Raw genomic sequence first — 25110 nt, forward strand, 5'->3', positions numbered from 1 at the left:
TTGAGCATGCGTTTATGACCACACAGATGTGTGTCCTGCAGGTGTAAATAGCTCCTCCTTGTACTTAAAAAGGAATGAAGAAATTAAAGTGAATTTGTGTGCTAATGAAAAACCTGCAATTACAGACACTGAGAGCCAAGCCCTTAGTTTATAAGGCAAGATTTTTGTCATCAGAAGTGCGAACAGATGAACATAATGGCAGACACCAAAGGGTGGGTCAGCCGTATTCAGGCCAGAACAGTCTCAAAAATAAGGCCATTGTGCTTCCTCAGTTTGAGACTGTCCCCAGAAAGGGCTGGAGGCAAGAAAAGAAGCTGATCAATGTTAACTCACTAGAAGATATTCAGACAGAGCAATTGTCACTGTTAAATGGGGTGACTTGGAGTCACAGTAGACAGGAAACCCTGGAACCAGCACTCAAGGTGAATGTCTGCATGTCCTGCAGGACTCCAAGCAGCAATCTCTGAGGATTTGGAGGTGTGTTACTTTTGTGATATTTTTCCCCAAAAGAAGACACAAAGGTGAATCCCTTGGAGAGATGAGATCACCAAGGTGTAAACCCCACCAGGGCAGAGATTGGGTGGTTAACCGTTGGGTGAGTCAGAGAATGCTTTCTGCAGCATGCCACTCCCTCCAGGTCTGGCCAAGTCCTACAAACGCTTGTAGGTGCCTAGGAAAGCTTTGCAGTTGGGACAGTAGTGGTCCATGTCAAAGGTCCATATCAAAAAGGGATGAACAGGGGAGCCTGGGTGGTTCAGTGGTTGAGCATCTGCCTTTGGCTCAGGTTGTGATCCTGGGGCCCAGGAATCGAGTCCCGAATCAGGCTCCTTGAGGAGAGCCTCAAGGCTCCCTCTCCCTCTGCTTCTGTCTCTGCCTCCCTCTCTGTGTCTCATGAATAAATAAAATCGTAAAAAAAAAAAAAAAAAAAAGTTAAAACAAAGGGACGAAGCAGCAGCCCAAACGATGCATCCCAGCAAGCACAGGTTCCCACACGAGAGCTAGGTGAGGGCACTGGTGTTATAGGACAGCTGACTCCCAATCCTCTTGTTATGGAAGGAACAACACATCTGGACTGGGCCTTCCAGTTGAAAAAGGACACTGGCTGCCGCATGCAGACCCTCTGCACAGCACTTGCATTGGCACTGGGGATGGGCACTGGCTGGGTACAGTACATGGGAGGATTTGTCCTTCCTATCTGGGCCTGTCACCAGCCCCTGACTGGCCATGTCTGGGGTGCAGGAGGCATAGGGAAGTAACTGTTGACCACGACCATCTCCTCATATGATGGGGGCATGGTTGGCACCATGGAAGGCCCAGCAGCCTCCTGATAGGACCCAGGAGCCGACATTTTACCACCCCAGCTGCCAGTCAAGCCAAAAAGCTAATTCTTAAATTCATATCAAAATGCAAGGGACCTGGAGGGTATTATGCTAAATGAAATATGTCAGACTGAGAGAATCAAATACCACATGATTTCACTCATAAGTGGAATCTAAAAACAGTAATAACAATAATCTAAAAATAATAATAAAGCTCATAAGTGGAATCCCAGAACAATAACAACAAAAATAAATGAATAAACAAACAAAAAGCAGACTCAGACCAGTAAGTACAGAGAGCAGACTGATGGTTGCCAGAGGGGTAGGGAGGGCGTTGGGCAAAATGGGTGGGTGAAAAGGAGAGGGAGACACAGGTTTCCACTTATGGAAAGAATGGGTCAGGGAATAAAGGACACAGCATAAGGAATATTGTCAAAGATATTGTAATAACAATGTATCAGGACAGATGGTAGCTATACTTGTGGTGAACATAGAACAATTTATAAACTTGTTAAATCACCATGTTGGACACTTGAAACTAATGTAATGTTGTGTGTCAACTACACTTAAATTAAAAAAAAAAATTCAAGTGACCCAGATGGTCAAAGAAATCTTGAAAAAAAAATAGAGCAATGTTAGAGATTTTAATTACCTGATTTCCAAACTTGCTAAAAAGCTATAGCAATCAAATAAGTGTTGTACTGGCATAAGGATAGACATAAGTATTTTTTTTAAGATTTTATTTACTTATTTGAGAGAGAGTGAGAGAGAGCAGGAGAACGAGTAAGCAGTGGGAGATGCAGAGGGAGAGGGAGAAGCAGGCGCTGAACAGGGAGCCAGATATGGGGCTCTATGAGATCTTTGGATCATGTTCATGACCTGAGCCAAAGGCGACAGTCAAGCAACTGAGCCACCCAGACACCACGGACTTAAGTATTTTCTATTCTGTTATTATCCATTAGCCCTGTTGTCACTGTGATCTCAGTGATACGTTATATCTAACTCATATATCAAGATAGAAATATCAGTGGGAAACAAATGCAAGTCCAGAAATAACCCCTTACATTTATGGTCAATTGATTTTTGACAAGAATACTAAGACAATTCAATGAGGAGAAAATGGTCTTTTCAATAAATGGCACTGGAACAATGGGATATCTATATGAAAAAATAATTGGACTCCCACATATACCATAGACAAAATTTAACTTGAAATGGATCTGACATGATAAATGTATGAGTGAACAGTGTAAAACTCTATGAAAAAAATGTAGGAAAAAATGTAGGCATAAGTCTTTGTGACCATGTGTTAAGCAATGTTTTCTTATGTATGACACCAAAGGACAAGTAATGAAAGAGAAAGGGGTGCCTGGGTGGCTTGGTCAATTAGTATCTGACTCTTGATTTTGGCTCAGGTCATGATCTCAGGGTCCTGATATCAAGCCCTGCACTGGGCTCCACACTCCGCACAGAGTCTGCTTGACCCTTTCCCTCTCCTCCTTCTCTTGCTCACTCTCCCTCTAAAATAAAATTAAATAAAATCTAAAAAGAACAAATTAATTGGACTTCAAATGCACAACTTTTGGGGTGAAACAATACCATCAAGAAAGTGAATATACAACCCACAGCACGGAAGAAAATATTTTCAAATTGCATGTCTGATAAGCAATACAGTAAGAGATATGTAAAGAACATTTACAACACAATAACATGCACACAAATTACCCTCTTTTAAAAATGGGCAAATAGGAATACAAAATTCATTAGAAGTATGCACAAGTAGCAAGCAAACTCATGATAACACCTTCAACATTATTAATTGCCAGGGAGGGGTAAGTCAAAAACACAATGAGTTACCTCTTCATAACCACCAGGATGATTATTTTTAAAAGAAGACATTAAAATTATTGGTGAGGATGTGAAAACAATCGAACCTCATACATTGGTGTTGGGAATATAATACTGTGCAACTGCTCTGGAGACCAATTTGGCAGTTCTGCAAATGTTAACATGGAGTTACCATATGAACCAGAAAATCCAGTTCTAAGTATATACCCAAGAGAAGTCAAAGCATGTATCCACATGAAAACTTGCACATGAATATTTATAGCAGTGCGTTTAAAATAACAAAAACATGGAAACGGCCCAATTGTTCATCAGCTGATAAATGGATACAGAATATGTGGTATATCCACCCACACAATGGCACATTCTTCTGCAACAAATTGGAGTGAAAGTACTGATAACATAACACGCTGAGCCATGAAAACATTATGCTAAGTGAAAGAAACTAGCCAGGAAAACACCATATATTATATGATTTCATTTATGTGTAATGTCCAGAATAGGCAAATTCATCGAAACAGAAATAGATCAAAGTTTTTTTGTTTGTTTGTTTGTTTGTTTGTTTTTTTAGGGAATGGGCACAGGGTTTCCTTTAGGAATGATGGAAATCAGACAAAAGTAGGTTATAATAATGGTCTCTATTTTGTGAATATGCTAAAAACCACTATGAACACTTTAAGTGGGTGAATGTTATGGAATATGAATTACATCTCAAGCTGTTTTTAAAAACAGAATAAGAAAGCTTTAATTAGGCAAAATTTCGTGAAAAGTTCACATGGTAAAGGCCATGTTTGCCATCTAGAGAAAGTTTGACAGTTCTCCTTTATAGAATCTATCTCAATCTGTTAAAATAATTGGTCATATACTCTCTGTAGTCCAATGAATATTTCCATTTAATTTCTTTGTTCTGCAATAATTTGCCTGCTTCTTTTTTCTAATCAATTTATCTATTTTTCTTAGTATGTGCTATAACTCTCAAATTGGCCTAATTTGCAAATTTCCCATACTATTTACACCATTCTGAGAGAGAGTCAAGCTGCTAATTAAATTGGATCTAATACAAGTCTCATGACACCCACCCAGAGAGCCCAACAAGGTGCATTTATATTTATCAATTCTTTTTGTTGTTAGTCTTTGATCAATTTGCTCTCTGGCATCTCTCTATGAACATGCCTTTATTTTTCAAAATAGGAGGACATAAAATGTCTCTATTGATTAGTACATAAAAAGATAAACAGGCATCTTTTGAACATTTTAAAATTAATTCCTGTGCTCTCTCCAGCCCATTCAAATTACATTAGGTTTATTGCTTTTAATGGATAATTTGGATTTTAATACCAATATTTTAGAACTATAGGGTTAGATAAGGAACTTAAAGTTATATATATATATATATATATATATATATATATATATATATATATGACATCTAGGCACCATAATTTCAAATGGTTCTTGTTGAGGAATGACACTTATCCTAATCCTTTATTCCCCCTTTCCCACTTTTTTTTTTCATTCTCAAAGGGAAATAGCTTGTTCATGTCTAGGAGAAAAGAACATCAGGAAGAATTCCAGTCCTACCCTCCCCCCCATCTCTGACTCATATCAAACTGATTGAATCAGTAGGTGGTGATAGTAGTGGAAGGGTTTGATTAATTAACACTCTAAACCCCAACATATGGTGCCATGAGATAGGAATTTTGGATAAATAGAAACCGAAACGAAATAGGAGTTACAATGAAATGTCAGTCTTATAACTTAAAGTGCAGGTTTCTTAATGAAACGACATTGGAGGACACTGTAATTCCTTCCTCGATGAATTGAATCAGAGGCAGTAAACTGTGAAAGTGTGGCTTTCTCACTGATATCTGAATCTGGTACAAGGTATGTGAGGGGTATGGATGGCCAACCTTGGTAAACAAGAATAGTGAAAATGAATTTAATCCATCTGAATGCAAACAGGCTCCAGACAGGGAGCAAGATCCAAAAGTCCAGGATAGAGTTTACCTCTGCTCCAATTTCATCAATCAGAAATATCATTCCTCCTTGGTAGATAGGAGAAAATCAATGAAGGTAGAGAGACCAGAGGTATCTTCCAACACCATTTCCTTCTCAGGAAGGACACAGGAGCTCCCTACCTCCATCTGCTTCTTGGGGAAAAAGGTTAATTAGAAAGCCCTTCTTTTCCCCAGCTGAAGAGGCTATTGGACATGTACTGATCAACTATTTGGTCAGTTGTATCTACCTCATGCAGTGCCTTAAAAGTCTAAGCAGTTTTAAGCCAGCTAACTAAAGAATTTCTCTTCTCTTTCTCCCTCTCTACCCATCTCTGTCTCAATCTCTCATCCTTCAAAGCCTTTTTGTGATCCAATAATTTTGAAGCCTATCCCTTTATCTGAAATCAAGATAGTATCTCTCTGATCATTCTGTACCATCTCACTTTATTTTTAGTTTCTCTCTTTGTCACTGTCTCAGCTTCACACCTTTCATCCAGGCCATACACTCAGTAGATCCTTAACATAGGCCAGGCCTCTGGGACCTCTTCAGCCCAAATCTATGTCCTGAGGTCCTGCTTATTCAGGGAGGAGAATGAGAAAATGGATTTCATCCAGATTCAAATTAAAATTGACCAAATGTTTATTTAGCACTCACCATGTCACAGACACCACATTATGCCTATCCTACTCTGTTCAACAGCCCTGTGAAAGAAGAGTTTCATCTCAATAGCACAGATTATAATAAGAAGTATTGAGTGTTTTTTCATGTATTGGTCATATTCTAACTTTTTTTTACATGTTTTCAGGTTTAATCTTTACAGTAAATCTTATTTCAATCATCATTTTAGTGATGAGGAAACTGAGGCACAAAACAGTTATGAAATATCTCAATATTCTAGCTAATAAGTGACACAACTAGGATTTTAATCCAGGAAATGTTATCCGGATGAGAAATTATAGTAATGAAAATGGAATAACTTGAGCAACTTCATAGTTAAAAAGGCTGATGTGAGAATTCAAATCCAAGATTTTCACCATGATATTTTTTATTATATTGCATTTCTTAATTATATTTTCTCAGTGTCTTGATGTCAATGCCATGTAGGAAATATATAAAAATCTCACTGAGATCAAGATATAAAGTAAAATCTTACCTGTATTCCCCATGCTGTTTATCACGGAGTCTGTTTTCCTCAGTATTTCACTCATGTAATCATACTTTTTATCTTAAAACAACTAGATAATTATCAATTATTTTGGGCTCATCCTATGCACCATTCTCGTCATGATACCACACTGTTCAAAATCCATTTGTGGTTCCAAGTGTTTAGAGAAGAAAGTCCCAGATCTTTTCATTGCATTCAAGTACCTCCAAACTAGTGCCTGGATATCTTTCTGATAAGAGCTTTGTTCAGCCATCTTATCTCATTTTGAAACACCCCTCTTCCCTAATCACATGTCCAATGCAGATTTAAGACTTTCCTTGTTCACCATGATTTCTGATAAATAATAATTTTCATCTTAAGTTATATGAGAACCTCTATTATACGAAAAGTCTTGGAGGGTCTATACATATCTTCTTCATTTTCATATATTCCATTATGATTATAGTCTTATATCTGTAGTGTGTGTGTGTGTGTGTGTGTGTGTGTGTGTGTGTTTAAAGCAAATGGTTACTCATTGATTTAAATTGATTCTAAGTGTGTAGCTGGGTATAGGCATATAAAAGGTGATTAATATATATTACTATTCATTGAATTGTAGAGGATGCAAAGAAAAATAAATTTCCTTTTCTTAAGGAAACTTCCACCTACTTAGAAATAAGAGGTGTATATGAGAAACAAGAAAAACTAAAGTACAATGACAAATTGCCCTTGGTTAAGATTTAAAGAAGTAATATAGACATCATATATTACACAGGGCTCAGGAAATCATATGAAAAGAGTCCAGGAAATGAAACTTAAAGGTAGAACTTGAGACAAGCCCTAAAAAAGATATGGAACAGTAAGACTAAGACAAGTGTGCCTTAGGTGACTGGAATATCCATAGCAAAAGTCAACCTATTTTCAACCCAGGTATGGCAAATGACTGCTATCTTGAAGGTTTAATATAATGATGATAAAACCATGGCTCCCTTCCCCTCAGTCACCTTAGTCTGAAACTAGTCCATAATGATCATTAACTTAATGCCCCATTGACTTTTACAAAATGTCAACCACTTCTTCAAATAATGATTTCTTCCTAGGCTCTATACCCTTTTATTAAAAAGTTTGCATGTTCCCCCTTCTCAAAAGTCGGGTCTCATTACACCTGCTGAATGATAGTGGGATGTATTATACCACGCCCCTGGTATCAACTTATTGGAAGAGAGGGCGCAAGCCAAGTCAAACCAAACATTCTCTCTGACCGACTCATTAGGACTTTTGAACTGGGACTCCATGTAGTGCTGGGTTTGGTATAACAGTAGATACACCACAGCAGAGAAAGTGCCTTTCAGAAACAAAGAAAAGAATGAAACAGGCCTGCAAAGAGAAACAGAAATGAGAAACCACTCAGTCTCAAAAACACAGAGAGGGTAAGCCTTCTTGCATCTGACTCCCAGCATATGGGAGGGCCTTTGATTCTCTTGAAATCTGTGATATATCCCATATACACATTTCCTTTCGTTACCTCACTTTAGTAGCCATGCCACCACACCAAAGCCTGTAACCCACTCTTTTAACCATCTTTTTAAACTTCTCAATTTCCTCATTTCCCTTTAGCCCTGCTTTAATTCCAAGGTCAATCATTAAACAGTAAGCCACTTGCTTATTTTCTCACCTCCTTACCTCTCTCTAAGTTTGCCACACTCATTTTGTTGAAACTTCAAACACTGTTAAATCCAATCTCCCAGCTATTCTAGGTCTACTACCAGGCAGCTAAAAGTACCTAGACAAAAACTCACCATGCTGTCTGAATCTATTTTAATATAGTGATCTCTGATTGCAAGTGAGCCTTAATACTGTCCAAAAATCTTGCTACCTTTCCCTGGACCATCTACTCCTGCAACCTCATTATGATGATTTTATACTTTCTATCTCAAACCTCCACTTTTTGTTCTCATATCATCTATCCTCAATCTCAGATAATCTTTCTTCCCATAGCCAAAAAAAAAAAAAAAAATCAGAAACAATTGCAAAAGAACTTCCACACATTCCCACCTCCACATCTCATGCCTGTGTACATGTTCTTTCTTCCTGTTGGTGTAGATGATGTTTCTGTAATCCTCCGGGGAAGTTGCAGATTTATTTTGTGTAATATATCTCAACAACTCCAGATCTAATGGCTTGAGTTAATACATATTTATACAAATTTATATTTCTAGTTATTTTTCTTCTCTGAATTGTAGATTCATTCTCTAAATCCTATACTCAATATCACCACTCTAATGTTATAAAAACTAGTTTCCTTTTACTCCTCTCTTTCTCTTATACTCCACATCCATTTTCTCAGCAATATCTGTTAGTTTACAAGTAAAAATGTAAACACCACCAGAGCTCTTTACTTCCCTCTGCTCTAACTGCCATCATTTCTTGTCAGAAATACTATAATAGCTTCCTAACTTCGTCTGTTTACACTCTTGCCCTCTGAAGTTTATTCTCAGCAGCTTCAAGAATGATTCTTTTAAAATTTAAGTCAGGCTATGACAGCATTTGCCTTAAAATCTCCCAATAGTTCTCCACTATGCTCACAGTAAAAGTCAATGTCTTTCATTGACCTACAAGGTCTTTTGTGATCCAGCTCTTGGTCACTGTTTTCACTTCATTTCCTACAACTCTCCTTCCCTACTTCCTCAACTCCAGCTATTTTAATCCTCTTGCTATTTCTGAATCACATCAGGCATTCATCTGCCTCATGGTCCTGGAGTCACCTTCTCTTAGACACACCTGAATCACCTCTCACCTCCTATGAGTCTTTGGTCAAATGTTCTTTTTCAGAGACTACTTCCTACCAATTCTTCCTCTTAAAATGCTTCCTGAATTAGCAGAAGATTGGACAATCATCTTTATTTGCCTCAGACTATCCTATTTTAGCATTTAGCATCTTACATTTCAGCAAGTCCCTCAGTTCCAGGCAAACCAGGAGACTTGGCTACCTTAATAGTGGTTACCCTTATTCATCCATTACCTGTTTTCTTTCCTTACTTTATTTTTCCCATTTCACCACCTCATGTACCAAATATTTAATATGCTTGTGTATATTTCCTTTTCCCTTTCATTCTTTCACTGTCATCTCCATAAGGGTAGGGATTTTAGTATGCTTTGTTTCCTTTTGTACTCCTTGCCACCTAGGATAGTGCCTATAGTAGGACGCCCTTAAATAATTGTTAAATGAATAAATCAATAATTGAATAGAAGAAAAATCACTTCCCATAATTCCCTGTGTTTGATTAAGTTAGGTTAGTTGGGTTTCTCTTCCATACAACCCAATGAACTTTAAAACTCTATTAACTCATTCTTTGGGACCAGACTCTAAATTGGTTCTTTTTTTTTTTTTTTTTTTTTTTAAATTTTTTTTATTTATTTATGATAGTCACACAGAGAGAGAGAGAGAGGCAGAGACACAGGCGGAGGGAGAAGCAGGCTCCATGCACCGGGAGCCTGATGTGGGATTCGATCCCGGGTCTCCAGGATCGCGCCCTGGGCCAAAGGCAGGCACCAAACCGCTGCGCCACCCAGGGATCCCTCTAAATTGGTTCTTATGGATGTGCTGTCGAACTTAAATTTCTCTGCATCAAATTTATTTTCACCTTGGGTTCAGTTTATCTCTAAACTCTATCTCCACTTCTCTATGTGGAAATTTCCCATCACACAGCCAAGAGCTAAAAGATTATTGGCAAGTGGTAGATAAATGAGATTTACTGAAATACAGGGGAAAAAACGGGGGTGGGTGTTCTAGTCCAAGATGGCAATATAGGCAACTCCTGAAATCATCTCTTCCCATGGATACACTGAATCTATAGATATATATAGAATAATTAACTCTGAAAAAAAAAAACAAAGCAGAAAATGGCTGAGTGACCCCTACATATCAAACAAATGAGAAAAAAAAAAATACAAGGATGGTAGGAGAGGCTGAGACACAATCTCTCCATAAAACACACACCTGGCATTGTGACATACAATTGGGAGAGAACTCACTATTCTCAACTTCACCCTGAAGAGATAAGAGTTTGGACCCAACCTCTAGCACCACAACTTTTAAAACTTCTACCAGAGGGATGGGCCCTCAAAACACTTAGCTCTGAAAGCCAATAGGGCTTGTTTCCATGAAATCAACTAGACTATGCAAAACAAAGAAATAGCTCTTAATGGGCTCACAAGGATTCTCCACATCTATATCCCAAGGGCTTAGGGCTGAGACAGAAATACCAAATCCCAATCTTTCCATTAAAGAGGTTTGTTTACTCACATACTTTAAAAGCTGCTTGCTGAGGGGCCAGTTTTCAATCTATATTTAAGTGCTAACTGTGATCCTTCCTTTTGGTACATTGATAGGTTTTGGTTCACCTTCAACTACTGGGAGCCACTAAGAACAAAAAGGCTGCTTGGGCAGTCACAAAGCTTTAAGAGACCACCAAGAGCTAGGGCAGAGCTAAACAACTTTAAAGAAATGGAGTTAAGTGATTTTCCTAATAAAGAGTTAAAAATGATGGTTGTAAATATGCTTACCAAGATCACTGAGAATTTCAACAAATAGAAAATATAAGTACCAAACAGAAATCACAGAGGTGAAGAATATAATAGCTGAATTGAAATACTCAGCAGACTATTTAACATCATACTAGATCAAGGGGAAGAAAGAATCAGTCAACTCGAAGGTAAGGCAGTGGAAATCACCCAATCAAAAGAGCAGAAAGAAAAAAAATGAAAAAGATATTTAAGGGGTTTATAGGACACCATCAAGTGGATCAATATTTACATCACAGGGATAAGAGTGAGAAACATTTTAGGATTATTTTTTTATCTCTTTCTGTGAAACATGCCATTAGAATTTTGATAGAGATTACATTGAATCTGTAGATTGCTTCAGGTAGCATGGCCATATTAACAATATTACTTCTTCCAAGCAATCTTGAGAAAGCTGAACAAAGCTGAAGATGTCATACTTTCTGATTGCAAACTATATTACAAAGCCATAGTAATTAGGTCAATTAATTTATGACAAAGGAGCCAGTTATATACCATGAAGAAATGATATTCTTTTCAATAAATTGTGTTGGAAAAACTCAACATCCACATGCAAAACAATGAAACTGGACCTCTATCTTATACCATACACAAAAATCAAACTCAAAATGGAATACTTGAACACTTGAAATCTTAAAATTCCTAGAAAAAAAAGAAAAAGAAAAAGCACCTTTACATTAGTTTTAGTAATTTTTTTTTTTTTTTGGTATTTGATACCAAAAACAAAAGCAACAAAACAAAAACAAATGAAACTACATTAAAATGAAAAAAGTTCTGCACAGCACATGAAACCATCAACAAAGTGAAAAAACAACCTAAAGAATTGGAGAGAATATTCCCAAATCATATATCTAATAAGATGTTAGTATTTAAAATATATGAAGAGGGATCCCTGGGTGGCGCAGCGGTTTGGCGCCTGCCTTTGGCCCAGGGTGCAATCCTGAAGACCCGGGATCGAATCCCACGTCGGGCTACCGGTGCATGAAGCCTGCTTCTCCCTCTGCCTTTCTCTCTCTCTTTCTCTCTCTCTGTGTGTCTATCGTAAATAAATAAAAATAATTTTTTTAAAAAATAAAATATATGAAGAACTCCTACAATTCAATAGCAAGCAAACAATGAAATTACAAAATAGGCAGAGGAACTGAATGGACATTCTTTCAAAGATACAAATGATCAAGAAATACTTGAAAAACTTATCAACATACACCAATCATCAGGTAAATGCAAATCAAAACAATGATGAAATGTTACTTCACTCCTGTTAGAATAGATATCATCACAAAGACAAGGGATAACAAGTGTTGAGAATATGGAGAAAAGAAAATCCTCATGCTATGTCAGTGAGGACGTAAAATGGTGTAGCCAATATGGAAAAGAGTATGGAGTTTCCTGAAAACATTAAAAATAGAACTACCATATGATCCAAAAATTCCACTTCTGGGTGCAGAAAGAAACAAAATCACTAATTCAAATAGGTATTGGTACCCTTACATTGATTCCAGCTTTACTTATAATAGCAAAGATATAGACACAATGGAAAGTATCAAGCAACATGAGTATCCATTAATGGATTAATCAATATTATCTCAGTTATACATACCAATTATATTATATCAATTATATCAATATATGTCATAGTTTCTCTACTATATATTTAATATATATTATATGCATTAAATATTATATATTAATATTATATTATGAATATATTACACTTATTAAATTATTATATGTACATAAATATATAATATATAGATAGATAATTTTGTGTAATATATTATATAAATATATTAAATATAGGGGCACCTGGGTAGCTCAGTTGAGCATCTGCCTTCAGGTCAGGTCATGATCCTGGGTTCCAAGATCAAGCAAGCCCCATGTTGAGCCCCATGTTGGGCTCCCTGCTCAGCGGGGAGTCTGTTTCTTGTCTCCCTATGCCCCTTTCCCTGCTCCTTCTCGCTCTCTCAAATAAATAAATAAAATCTTAAAATATATACATTAAATATGATATTTTATAAATTTATGTTTGTGTTTCACCTATAAAAAAAGGAGATCCGACCAATTGCTAAAACATGGTTGGACCTTGATGGCATTATGCTAAGTAAAATAAGTCAGAGAAAAACAAGTATTCTATGATCTCACTTACATATAGAATCTAGAAAAACAAACACATACACACGCAAGTCATAGATAAGAGATCAGATTGGTGGTTGCCAGAAGTGGGAGGCTCCAGGTGGAGGTGGGTGCAAGTTGGTGGGCTAAGTGGGCAATAGTTATCAAGAGTTACAAATGTATAAGCTAAATAGGTCCTGAGTATGTAATATACCATGTGGTAACTAGAGTTAACAATAGTCTTACTGAATATTTGAAAGTTACTAAAAGGGTAGATCTTAAAAGTTTTCAACACAAGAAAAAGGAATTGTAACTATGTGTGGTGATGAATGTTAACAAAACTTATTGTGGTTGTCATTTTGCAACATATACATATATAAAATTATTAGGTTGTATACCTAAAACTAACACAATGTTATATTTCAATTGCCTATTAATGAAATTGGGGAAAAAAAGAGAAGGGAGGGACTAACTGTGTCCTCCCCAAATTCCTATATTGAAGCCTTAACTCTCTGTCCCTTAGAATATGACATATTTAGAGATAAGCCCTTTAAAGAAGAAATTAAGGTAAAATGAGGTCATATGAATGGGCCCTAATCCAGTAGGATTGCTGTCTTTTATAAAGAGGAGACTAAGATACAGATACAGAGGAAAGGCAAGTGAAGACACCAGAAAATGATGGTCATCTAAAAGGCAAGAGAGGACTTAGACAAACCCAACCCAGCCAACACCTTGATCTTGGACTTTAACCTCCAAAACTGTGAGAAAATTAATTTCCATTATTCAAGCCACTCCCTCTGTGGTACTTTGTTATGGCAGCCCTGGCAAACTAATACAAGAACGTAATCAGCAACAGTGGCCTGAAAGAGGCTTAGCTTTACAGTTTCTAATGACAGGAAATTCAAAGACCAGATTCTATTAGTGACATTTCACATTTTGATACACAGAAGCCCCAAACAGTCTCCGCTGAATATACCTACTCAAAGCTCGGTTTGGCTAATAAGACAAGAGATTTGACACATGAAGAATTGTTTCAAGTCCTAGTTCTGTTTTTTCACTTTATGACCTCTTCCAGAGCCAATAATCTATTCTGAGAATCTTTTTCATCATCTATTAAATATGAATAGTGAGGTAACACTACCAATATTCAGGATTGTTTAGGATATCAAATGTGATACTTAATAAAAAGTAATGTTAGCACTGTGATTAATAATGACAACAATAATAATATTTTATAGATTTGTTTATAAATATTATTTATGAGTTTATTAATGTTATTTTATTATTGATTTAAGTGTCATTTAAAATTATTTTCTATGGCAATGTTTGATTAATAACAACACTGATGTCTTAATGAATAATTTGTTTTGTTTGGAAGAATTTAAATTAGTTGTATTCAGGTATTATGTCTAGCTCCCAACTCATTAATAATAGAAGAATGATTTAGATGTTTTATTTATATACCTAGTAAATTAGCTCACCTGTAAATGTGTGGCAATGTGAATTTTGGGCTTAGAAAATCAATAGAACAGAGTTCTAATAGTCATACCTAGCCTGTTCAGTTTTATTTTGATAAAGGCCAATAATTAGATGGTCGTGGGTTTAAATTTCTTTAATGGACTTATACATTCCACCTTCCCCCAAGTTTTTATACAGATGTCCATTTGTTATTTTATTTGTTCCACAGATACAGGAAACAGAAGAGTAAAGAAGGATTTAGTCATTTGTGTACGATTATCCCACTGTTATAACCTAAATCCCAGTTTTCTTCCCTTACTAGTAAAATAATTCTAGAAACTATCTGCTTTGGAATTTTTTTCAAACTGTCTCTATATTTTTCTACTGATATTTTATTAAATCATTTACTTTTTATCTCATCTTTCTTATATTACCTGAATAGATTCCAATATCTTCTCCAATTTACCATACTTGTGCTAAAATAAAAAGGAAAGAACTTTAATATCATATATACAAAGAAACAGAAGAACAGAGAGTGGAAGGAAGAGAAATGTGCCAGATACTAAGTTATGTTCTCCACATGCATTGTGTCATCTGTACTTCCAAAACAACCACTAAGTAAGGGTCTCCTTCCTCGCCTTGTCCCTAGCCTCCCAGAAGATAAGGTTCAAAGAAGTTAACAAGTAGTAAGATGAAACAGGGATTTCAGCAATATCTTGTCTACTACATCAAGCTGTCCGTCAAGGAAAATGTTACCACATTGCATCCATTCTAGTTTCTTGTGTGCTCCCTTTGGCAGCATGTACCTCATAGGAACTCCTTACTAAGCCTTTAAGTCTTTCCAACTCCACATTCTCTCAGAAAAGATTAGTTATTCTGGGCTCCTTGGTGCTCCCTTCTCTCTAATCTCCCCTGCTGAGGTCTCTGAAGTTAGTCTCACACATCTGTATGTTTCAACCGGAAAACCTCTTATCTCTTTTGATCTGTAGCATCAGATCCTCAGGGCAAGCTTTGAGGATCCATTCAGCTATTCCCCACACACTATAAAATAATAATTTATACCAGTTTCTTTCTTCTCTTCTTATCTTTAACCAATCCTTTGTTCTTAATTAAAATATATATATCGGCGCCTGGGTTACCTAATCATCTCTGTTATCTTTACATTCCAGTCAATGCTTGAAGCAAAATCATCAATATTCACCTGAGCCAATTACATCACTGGTTTGTAAACCATGAGGCTCTATTTTTAATTTTTTCCCCTTTTGCACATGGGATTCCATCATTGCAAATGTGTTTTAAGTTGCTTTATATCTCTTTACCTTAAATACATCCTGTTATTTCCAGCTTCACTCATCACATCCAACAGAGGATTTTGTTTTCTTTTGCTTTTAAACTGCAAAACAGTGAAAAATATAGCCTTCGAAATAACAATGTTTTGATTCTAGAGAAAATTCACTTAGTGCATTCAAGTTCCAAAGATATGTTAAGCAACCTCTTGACCTTGAGTAACTCAGTTTAGTGTGGAAGACAAATTATTACAGTGGAATTCGGGGAGAAAGGAGAATAGCTATCACAGACAATTTGCCATAGGAGGACAATGAGGGAGTAAATAACTTGCCTAGATCATTCTTAAGAGACTTTATAGAAATGGTGTTTTAGAATCATCATAAAAGATAAATAAGAGGCAGAAAGGGAATTAGAAACTAAGTCATAAAGAGCTGACTTTGCTCAAACTCATTTGGCCTCTGGCATGAGAAGCCTGTTGGATGAGGAAAAGTACAATGTTTAGATTCAGTAAACCTGAGAAAGAATTCCAACTCCCTTAATTGCTGTGTCACCTGTGAGAACTTGGACAGATTACTTAATGTCTAAGCCATGTTTTCCTCATTTTTGAGAAAAATCCTTTTTAATTTTTTTAGTTAATTTGAAGACTAATCAGGGAAATATATATTAAATTTTCAGCATACAGTGATGCTAACTCTTAGAATCTTTCCCCATAATAAAAATGCAATGAATAGTTTCTCTGAAGTAAAAGAAAAGACACCAAAAGTAAGAAATCATTCAGTTCTGAATCCTCTATAGACTTGCAGTACAGTGTGATAGGCAGAGCAAGAGTTTGGTAGTAACTATGTGGACAAAGATTGAGGATCTGGACTCCTCCATTTATTAATTGAGTGACTTTGGGCAAGTTGTCCATCCTCTAAACCCTCAATTTATTGTCTGTAAATATAACTGTCATTAGATTACTGAAAGAATACATACATGTAAAAGTCTAGCACAAAGAGGTCCTTCCCTTCTACTTGCAAATATTCTCTCTTTTATCACCACCTCACATCTGTTTCTTTTTTGTATCGTTGCAGATCAATTCCCTCCCCTTCCAGCACTTTACCCAGTCTTCTTTAATGCATTTAAGTAAATTCCAAATAAAGGTTTGTTAGGTCCATTGCCTTCTAGCTTTTACCTGCCCAACATTTATGTTTGATCCTTCTGTCCATTTGAGCTAAAAATTGACTTATCACATGTGCTACCATTGGATTGTAATGTGATCAGAAAGGCAAGGACTTTGTACACATTTGTTGGATTCTATAAGTCAACATGCAAGTTCAGCATTCCAAATGAAGGACTATACATTTTTTTTCAAGACAAAATGAAAATATAATCAGATTTAGTTTTTATTTAAATTTATTCCCAGGGATACCTGGGTGGCTCAGGGGTTGCACCTCTGCCTTATGCTCAGGAGATCCTGAGCCTGGCATCTTGGGATCGAGTCCCACATTGGGCTCCATGTGAGGAGCCTGCTTCTTCCTCTGTGTCTCTGCCTCTCTCTGTGTGTCTTTCATGAATAAATAAATAAAATCTTTAAAAATAAAAAATAATAAGAAGTAAAAATAAATAAATAAATTTACTCCCAGACTTCATCAATTGTTGCTTGGTCAAATTTGTTCAAAGCATGTCTGGAGTGAGAAAATAATACTCCACTAACTCATTATTTAAACAAGTGCAAGTCTTTCTTTGAGTCAAATTCTCCAGTTACAATATGAGAATAGTGATACCATGACTCCTCAGAGGACAGTGCTGTGACATATATATTTATATTGCCATAACCCAGCAGATAATAAACATAGGTAGTATAAAAGATGGACAAAGAAGTCAAATACACATGATGAATTAATTATATAAATCTCGGTGTTGCCCTAAAGAGTGAATAATAAAACTAATACTATCCAACATTAATTAAAAGTATATAAAACAGTAGGGGCACTTGAATGGCTTAGTCAGTTAAGCATTTGACTCTTGATCTCTGCTTAGGTCTTGATCTCAAGACTGTGAGTATCTTACCTTTTCTATACAAAATATATCTAAAGGGAACAATAGAACCTGTTATCAAGAGATAATTCTTTTGTTCATAATTCTAGCTAATAAATATGGAAAGGCTGACAGAATTAGAAAACTATCATTTAGCACACCCTAATGAAATCATTGATTTAGGCAAAAATTATCAGTGGATGATAAAATGAAATGTTGATAGAGAATTTCACAATGAAGGGATAAGCCTGTCACACCTGAACACACAGATCAATCTTAGCCTCACTAATAGTGGGGCAACCTGACACTCTGTGTCTCATGCTGTGATGCAATCTGAAGTATACAGCCTCATTCATTTGGAAAAAACTCCAATCAAGACTTTTCAACTAACTTCCAGTTTACAAATTTGTTTTTTAAAGAAAGAAAAAGAAAAGAGAGAGATAGAAAGGGAAGAAACAAGTGACATCACAATGAAACAACAAATCCTTCCTGTGAGACATTCTATTACAAAAACAACCACATAGATTCAACACATCAATGGCATGGCAAATATGGTGGTGGCAGGAGGGAGAGGTACTGCTCTAAATTAAAGGAGATAAAAGAAAAATTATAATCAAATATAATGTGTGTAACAGGTTTAAAGTCTCAGTCCCATAGGGTAGGTGTAAGAGATCATAATTTAAAAAGAAAGTTAGGGCATCCCTGGGTAGCTCGGCAGGCATGGAGCCTGCTTCTCATTTTTTTTTTTTAAGATTTTATTTATTTATTCATGAGAGATACAGAGAGAAAGAGAGAAAGAGAAAGAGAGAGAGAGAGAGAGGCAGAGAAGCAGGCTCCATGCAGGGAGCCCGACATAGGACTCCATCCCCGGTCTCCAGGATCAGGCCCTGGGCCAAAGGTGGCACTAAACTGCTGAGCCACCCGGGCTGCCCGGCAACTTCTTAATAATTGTTAAATATGATTAATGCATATATGAATGTTCAATGCATTCTTCTCTCCTCTTTTGTGTATGTTTGGATATTTTCATATAAGACATATAATACAATTTTAGAGTTTGTGCTAGGATAAAAAGAAATCTACAATCTTTAGTAGGCCTTATATTACCTGGTCCCTGGCTTCCTTCCCAACTTCATTCCCACATCCTTTACTCCTCTGATACTCTAGGTATCCCAGTCGCACTGTTTTCCTAAAAACACAACTGAACATGATTTCATCTTAAGGGAGAAGTTTAATATCAAACATTTAAAAAAAATTAAATTAAATTTGTAGCAGATTAAAAAAAAAAAGACACACAAAATTTGAAAGGAGAGTCCCAGAAGATCCCAGATCTATTTTTCTCCTTGTTCATTTCTTTCTGTCTTTCATTGCTTCTTAACCCTAAGACCTTTGTAATCCTTATTTCTTTCCGTCATTGTCTTTCAGCCCCAAGGAGTGGGGCTTCTCTTTAAAAGCACTGAATCACTAACCAGGCCTTTTTTTTTTTTTTTTAAAGCACAGTCGTGATTAAGAGTAGAAAAGGTTGATATATTTTTGTCAGTGACATAAAAACAACTTTCACCAAAAATCCAGGTTAACATCTTGAAAAGTGGGCATTGTCTATTCCTGGGGTTTTGGTATCTGAATTTAAAAACTCTGATTACCTTCAAACATATTTTAAACAAAGACAGAAGCAAATGTTTTGAGCCCTTGACCCAGTGCATATACTCAAATGCATACCATTCAGTAGGCTGTAGTTTTGTCTATGCCAATGTAGCTGGAAAGGTGGATCTACAACATAAACTGTTCTTAAGAAATGAAAAGATAAGGGAATTAAAATTGTGGGTGACATTTAGAAGTAGTATCTTAAATACTCTAATAACACTTGAAATGGATAGACTAGAAAGCTCATATAGCAATGAATGCACAAACATGAGTTCCAAGCTCCAACTGCTTGTAAGGTCTGATATTCCATATAGCATTATAATTGCTTTGCATTTCTCCTCATTTGCCACATCCCCTAAAAATCAATAGAAGAGATTTGCTATAGCAGGGGTTAAAGATCTTGCTCTTACTGATTGAATTACTCTATGAGAATCTACCTCCTTAAGCTATTATAAAACCAAGGTAATAACATTGACTAAATGACAACTGAGTATGAGGCAACTTTGTGATTCATATTATTATAACCCACTTTTCTTTTGGGAAAAATGCTTTTCAGCTCCTCTTTGTACTCTCTGAGAAGATAATACATTTTCTCAAATTAAAATGAATGAAAGATTTAGCTGTGACACTTCTCTCCCATTTTTTTAAATTAAATTGCCATATTGCTAAAGTTCTAATTCCCTTTAATTAAGTAACCATTAAAGGGATTCAAGTTGACTATACAAAAAATTCTAACAGATGTGAAACTGATTCGTTAATCTGGAGATCAGCACTAATGGCCATGTCATTACTGTCATTTGTATTCATTTGCCATTTAAAATGAGAGGGATGCCCACTAAAGTTGAATTCTGAGTTGCACATACCCCACTTTATAGGCTACCCTGTAAGCGACAGTTGGAACTGCAAAGAGATTGACAATTTCTCTTCTCTTTGACAGCACTTAGCATATGGTACCCAAAGATTTTTGTGGATTTTGGTTTCAACATCAAAAGTAACACCAAAGCTATAAAAATATTTATTTGGCTACTATTAAATGTCTAATGGAGCCAGACAGCTTACCTGCTATAATTACTTAAAATCTGTCGACGGGCAATTTGTGGACTAGCATGGCCCAGGCTTTGAGCCTTTCAAAGGAATGCTACTCTTTGTGAATACAACCAAAGTGGCTTTATAGAAGGGTTCAGTGTCCCTGGCAAGATTGGACTCTTGCCCTTGGCAACAGTTAAAGGAAAGAAAAACACCCCAAATTTTATTGAAGTCCCAATTTCTACTCATCCATACAAGCTTAGCTAGAGACAGACAGGTGAATCATTTATTTGGATCACATGATGAGATGAAAAAGATTTTCAAATTTAGTTTTATTGATTGTGGGTAGGTCAGGAGGTTTGAAAATGAATTTACATGGATGTCTGCCTAGATGGTCAATTGAGTTTATAATCATGAATTGATGCAGGGCTGCTGCTTGCATTGAATCATGGGGATTCCTTTCTCAGGCTCCCATATGTATATCATATATGAAATCAATGCTGTTTATAAGAACTAGACTTGAGAGTCGGAAATGGGTTTGAATACTAGTTCCACTTTTTTCCATTGGTGTATTTTGGGCCTTAACTTTTCTAAACTCTGTGTTTCTTCATTTGTAAAATGGGCATGATAAGCAGAAAAAATCATATGGTTGCCATAAAAATTAAGTTTAAAATGCATATGAAACTGTTAGCATAGTGTTTGTTCAATTGTGTTTAATTGTTCAATAGAACTGAACTATTTTTTTAAATCCTCACATACTCATCTAATAAAAAAAAGAAGGAATCTTGCCTATCCATCAGAAAGAAGTCTCATGCCTTCTCCTCAGTAATATTTTCACTATTTCAGAAGAATCTCTTTATCTGCAGGTATCTCTCAGAGCATATGTGCTTTCTTCTTCTGGTAAATGCCTCAGGTTTTTTGGCTTAGTGGTTTTTTGTTTTCTGTTTTTTGTCTTTTTTAATCTTCCTTACTTGTAACCAAGCATCCCAGGGACACCTACTTCACTTTCAGCTCTAGAAGTGGTCTGTTTAAGAGTAGAACAACATGGGATCCCTGGGTGGCGCAGCGGTTTGGCGCCTGCCTTTGGCCCAGGGCGCGATCCTGGAGACCCGGGATCGAATCCCACATCAGGCTCCCGGTGCATGGAGCCTGCTTCTCCCTCCGCCTGTGTCTCTGCCTCTCTCTCTCTCTGTGACTATCATAAATAAATAAAAAATTTAAAAAAAAATTAAAAAAAAAAAAAGAGTAGAACAACATGAAGCAATACAGCATAGAGATTGAATACAGATCAATTACTTGGCCTGCCTGATTCACATGCTCGTTTCCTGACTTTGAGAAAATTACTTAACCTATTTCTTTGTTTCCTCAACTTTAAAGGGGTGAATAATAATAATAATAATAATAATAATAATAATTAATAATAGACATATCCTAGGGTTTTGGGATAATTAAATACATGCGAAGCACACAGAACATTGTCGGCATCCAGTAAGTGCTCAATAAATGTTGCTAGCGTTATTAGGGCAATCCACCCCTTCTATCTACACATGAGTCAGGAGTGGGCAGCTGAGCCACTTATGGACAATAAGACAAGAAGGAATAGCTGCTGGGAAGTCCAAGTGAGAAATTCCTTTGCTATTAAGACTGAATCACAGGAAGAATCTCTTATTTCCCTCTATATGTTGTTATGTGTGATTGACATTTGGACCCATCTTGCTCATTGTCTGAAATTAATGACATTTACTGAGGTTCACTGGGCAGAGATGAAAATAAACATAGTAATAAACAGAGTCTTTTAGTCTTTACCAAGAGAGTGCATCTCCTTATACTTTAAAGCCATCTCTGCTAGAGTTTCTATCCTAATTTAAATATAACTATGTGATACTGTCACAGGCTGTCTTGCATTTTGTTATTTGTGTATAATTCCTACACCCACCATTCTCACTCCTACTACCAGTAGTTTGAAAAATCTTTGAAAGAAGGAACAGTTTGGTGAATGTGCCAAGGCTTTGGAGTTGGATAGGTGTAGGTAAACATCTTGTCTCTACCATTTGTATGCTATATGACCATGAACATTTTACTTAAACTTTCTGGGCCCCAGTTGCATTTTGACGTGGAGGAAATACCCACTTTGCAAGGTTTCTGGTAATGAGATGATATATATGCAAAATGTCTGCTAGTGCTTGACCCTGAATTGGCACTCAATAAATGTCATTTCTATTTTGCCTTATCCTTTATAATTTGCATCCTTTCCTGCTTCATTTCCAGTAGATACTCAACAAAATATTATCCCTTGCAACCACAATTGGTGTTTCTAATTTTTGCATTAAGACTGCAAATAATTATAGTATCAGCTTAAGAGCATCTTTCTGTAAGATATGTGAAGCTGGATATCAATGTGGCCAGTGTAGACAAGAGTGAGGATGCCATTCCAGACATTTCATAATGTCATGCTTTGACTTGGTCACATTTCTGAATCCTCCCTGATGATCAGTGCCACTTTCAACCTTTTCTCCGTGGTGAAACTTTTCCTGGATCCTTAATCCACAGTTCCCTTCCCTGCCTTGAAATTCTGAATTGGCTACACTCTGATTTATAACCTAGCAGCCTGTCTCAGTTTATTAGACATCTCTTAAACCTGTGTACAACTTATATTCACAATTAGAAAAATTTGAAGGCACATTTTTGCTTTGATTTTTATCTCTGGATTTTACTTAGTACATGTGGCATTTACTTTTAGCAACAATAACTATCATACGTATAGAGCTTTCCTACTTATAAGGAGGCAATGTATCTATTATCTTGTATTATACACTGAGCTTCCCTTGTTGGAAAGTAGGCAGTCAGATTATCAATCTGTGGTAAATGAGGAAACAGACTCAGAGGGAATAAGCAACCTGTTAATGGTTATCTATCTATCTATCTATCTATCTATCTATCTATCTATCATCATCATCTATCATCATCTATCTATATCATCTATATCTATATCTATATCTATATCTATATCTATATCTATATCTATATATCTAACTAGAATCCTAGTTGTTCTCTAGGAAACCTGGCCTGGTGAACCAGGCACTGTAGCTTCAGACATACCACATTCGCATGTGTTCTTCATTCCCAATTCAAAGAAGTATGATAGAAAACAAGTTAAAAGGAATGATTTTGAATCCACTCTAATTATTTTGAGTAAATGACTTATAAACTTCAGTACTATATTATTCACAATAAATTATTTATGAGTTAGCTTGAAAATGACTACAACACACCAATGCTTCACCACATCTGTTTTGCAAACCACTGCTCTAGAGTATAAAGCCAGGGCACAAGAACTTCTGTCTGCTGTATTAGAAGGAACAGCTAAATTCTGGCATCTACAAGAGAAGGCCATGCTTTACTTTTTACTAAATTTGCCATTCTTGGCATTCCCTCCATTTGATTGATTTTCTTTTGAAGGCCAATTATGCAGTAGTAAGACTTCTCCAAATGTCTATGATACATTATAGGAGAATAAAATGATAATAAAAATTAACCAGCATTTGATGATCAAAGGCCCTGTTGATATAATAATCATAAACTTCTACTGGAACTCCAGCCAAGGGTTCTGTTTATCTTAATTACTCATGGATACAGGCTATGCTGATGGAGGATCCACCTCTATACAAGCTTTCATGATTGCTGCAGTGGGGAAAGAGGACATGGTGGATTGCAGAGCGGCTCGTTAAGTATCTGCACAAGTGACACCCATAGTCCTGCTCACATGGTACAGGCCAAAGCAAGTCATGAGGCCTCACCTAACTTCAAGGGTCCAGGGAAGTGCCATCCTACATAGAACTGGAGCAAAACACTAGTGTTTGTGAACAGCCCTAATGAATATCACAAAGCCATGTCCAGTTTCAAAACTATTCCTGTTATAAGTTGTAGAGAAGTCAAGAAAACCAACACCAAGGTTATCTTAATAATAATAATAATAATAATAATAATAATATCTTTATAATAGTAATTATTATTATTATTTGACATACATGTATATATCTACATGGATACTACAAGTTATCATAAAGTTTCTATCTCCCTTTCTTTAGATACTCCGATACACACACACACACACACACACTCCATATTTATTTGCTCTTCAGCTCCTTACAATTTGCATCCTTCTCTGCTTTCTTCTTTGCATCACTTCTCCTGCATTTGTAACTACAGCCACTTTCTTCCAGTTCCTTGGCTATATCAGGCTACTTTCCATTTTAGGTACTAGATGTATGATGTTGCCTCACACAGAATGCTCTTTACACATACATTTACCTAGGTGATCACTGTCCATCTGTCAAAGACAAACTTTAAGTTGCTCTCCATAGAAGGCTTTCTTAGCTTCCAAAACTAGATTATGCAGCTCCAACATTTTTATCAAAACTTTTTTTTTGGAATGTCACTTTTCACAACTGTGAGTACCTAACAATTATGTATTAACATCCTACATCCTTCTGCACTTAAAAATAATTTACCACTATGTCTAGTAGCTAGCCCAATATTTGGTACAACGTTATGTGTTAAATATTTTGCTGAACTAACCAAGATTTCTTGGCCACCTACGAATGCTCCTTTTTTGAGAGTAAAATCTGAGAGAGATCTTGGTTCTTCCCTTGGTTTTTGGTCTTTTTAAAGAAATGA

At 36.3% G+C, this 25110-nt stretch overlaps 1 pseudogene; it reads right to left on the reverse strand.

Annotated features, from left to right (window-relative positions):
- Positions 1-650: 650 nt before the first annotated feature.
- Positions 651-1348, reverse strand: LOC121476049 (annotated as a pseudogene).
- Positions 1349-25110: the final 23762 nt, after the last annotated feature.

Source organism: Vulpes lagopus, chromosome 15 (genome assembly GCF_018345385.1).
Source record: "Vulpes lagopus strain Blue_001 chromosome 15, ASM1834538v1, whole genome shotgun sequence".
Lineage (NCBI taxonomy): Eukaryota > Metazoa > Chordata > Mammalia > Carnivora > Canidae > Vulpes > Vulpes lagopus.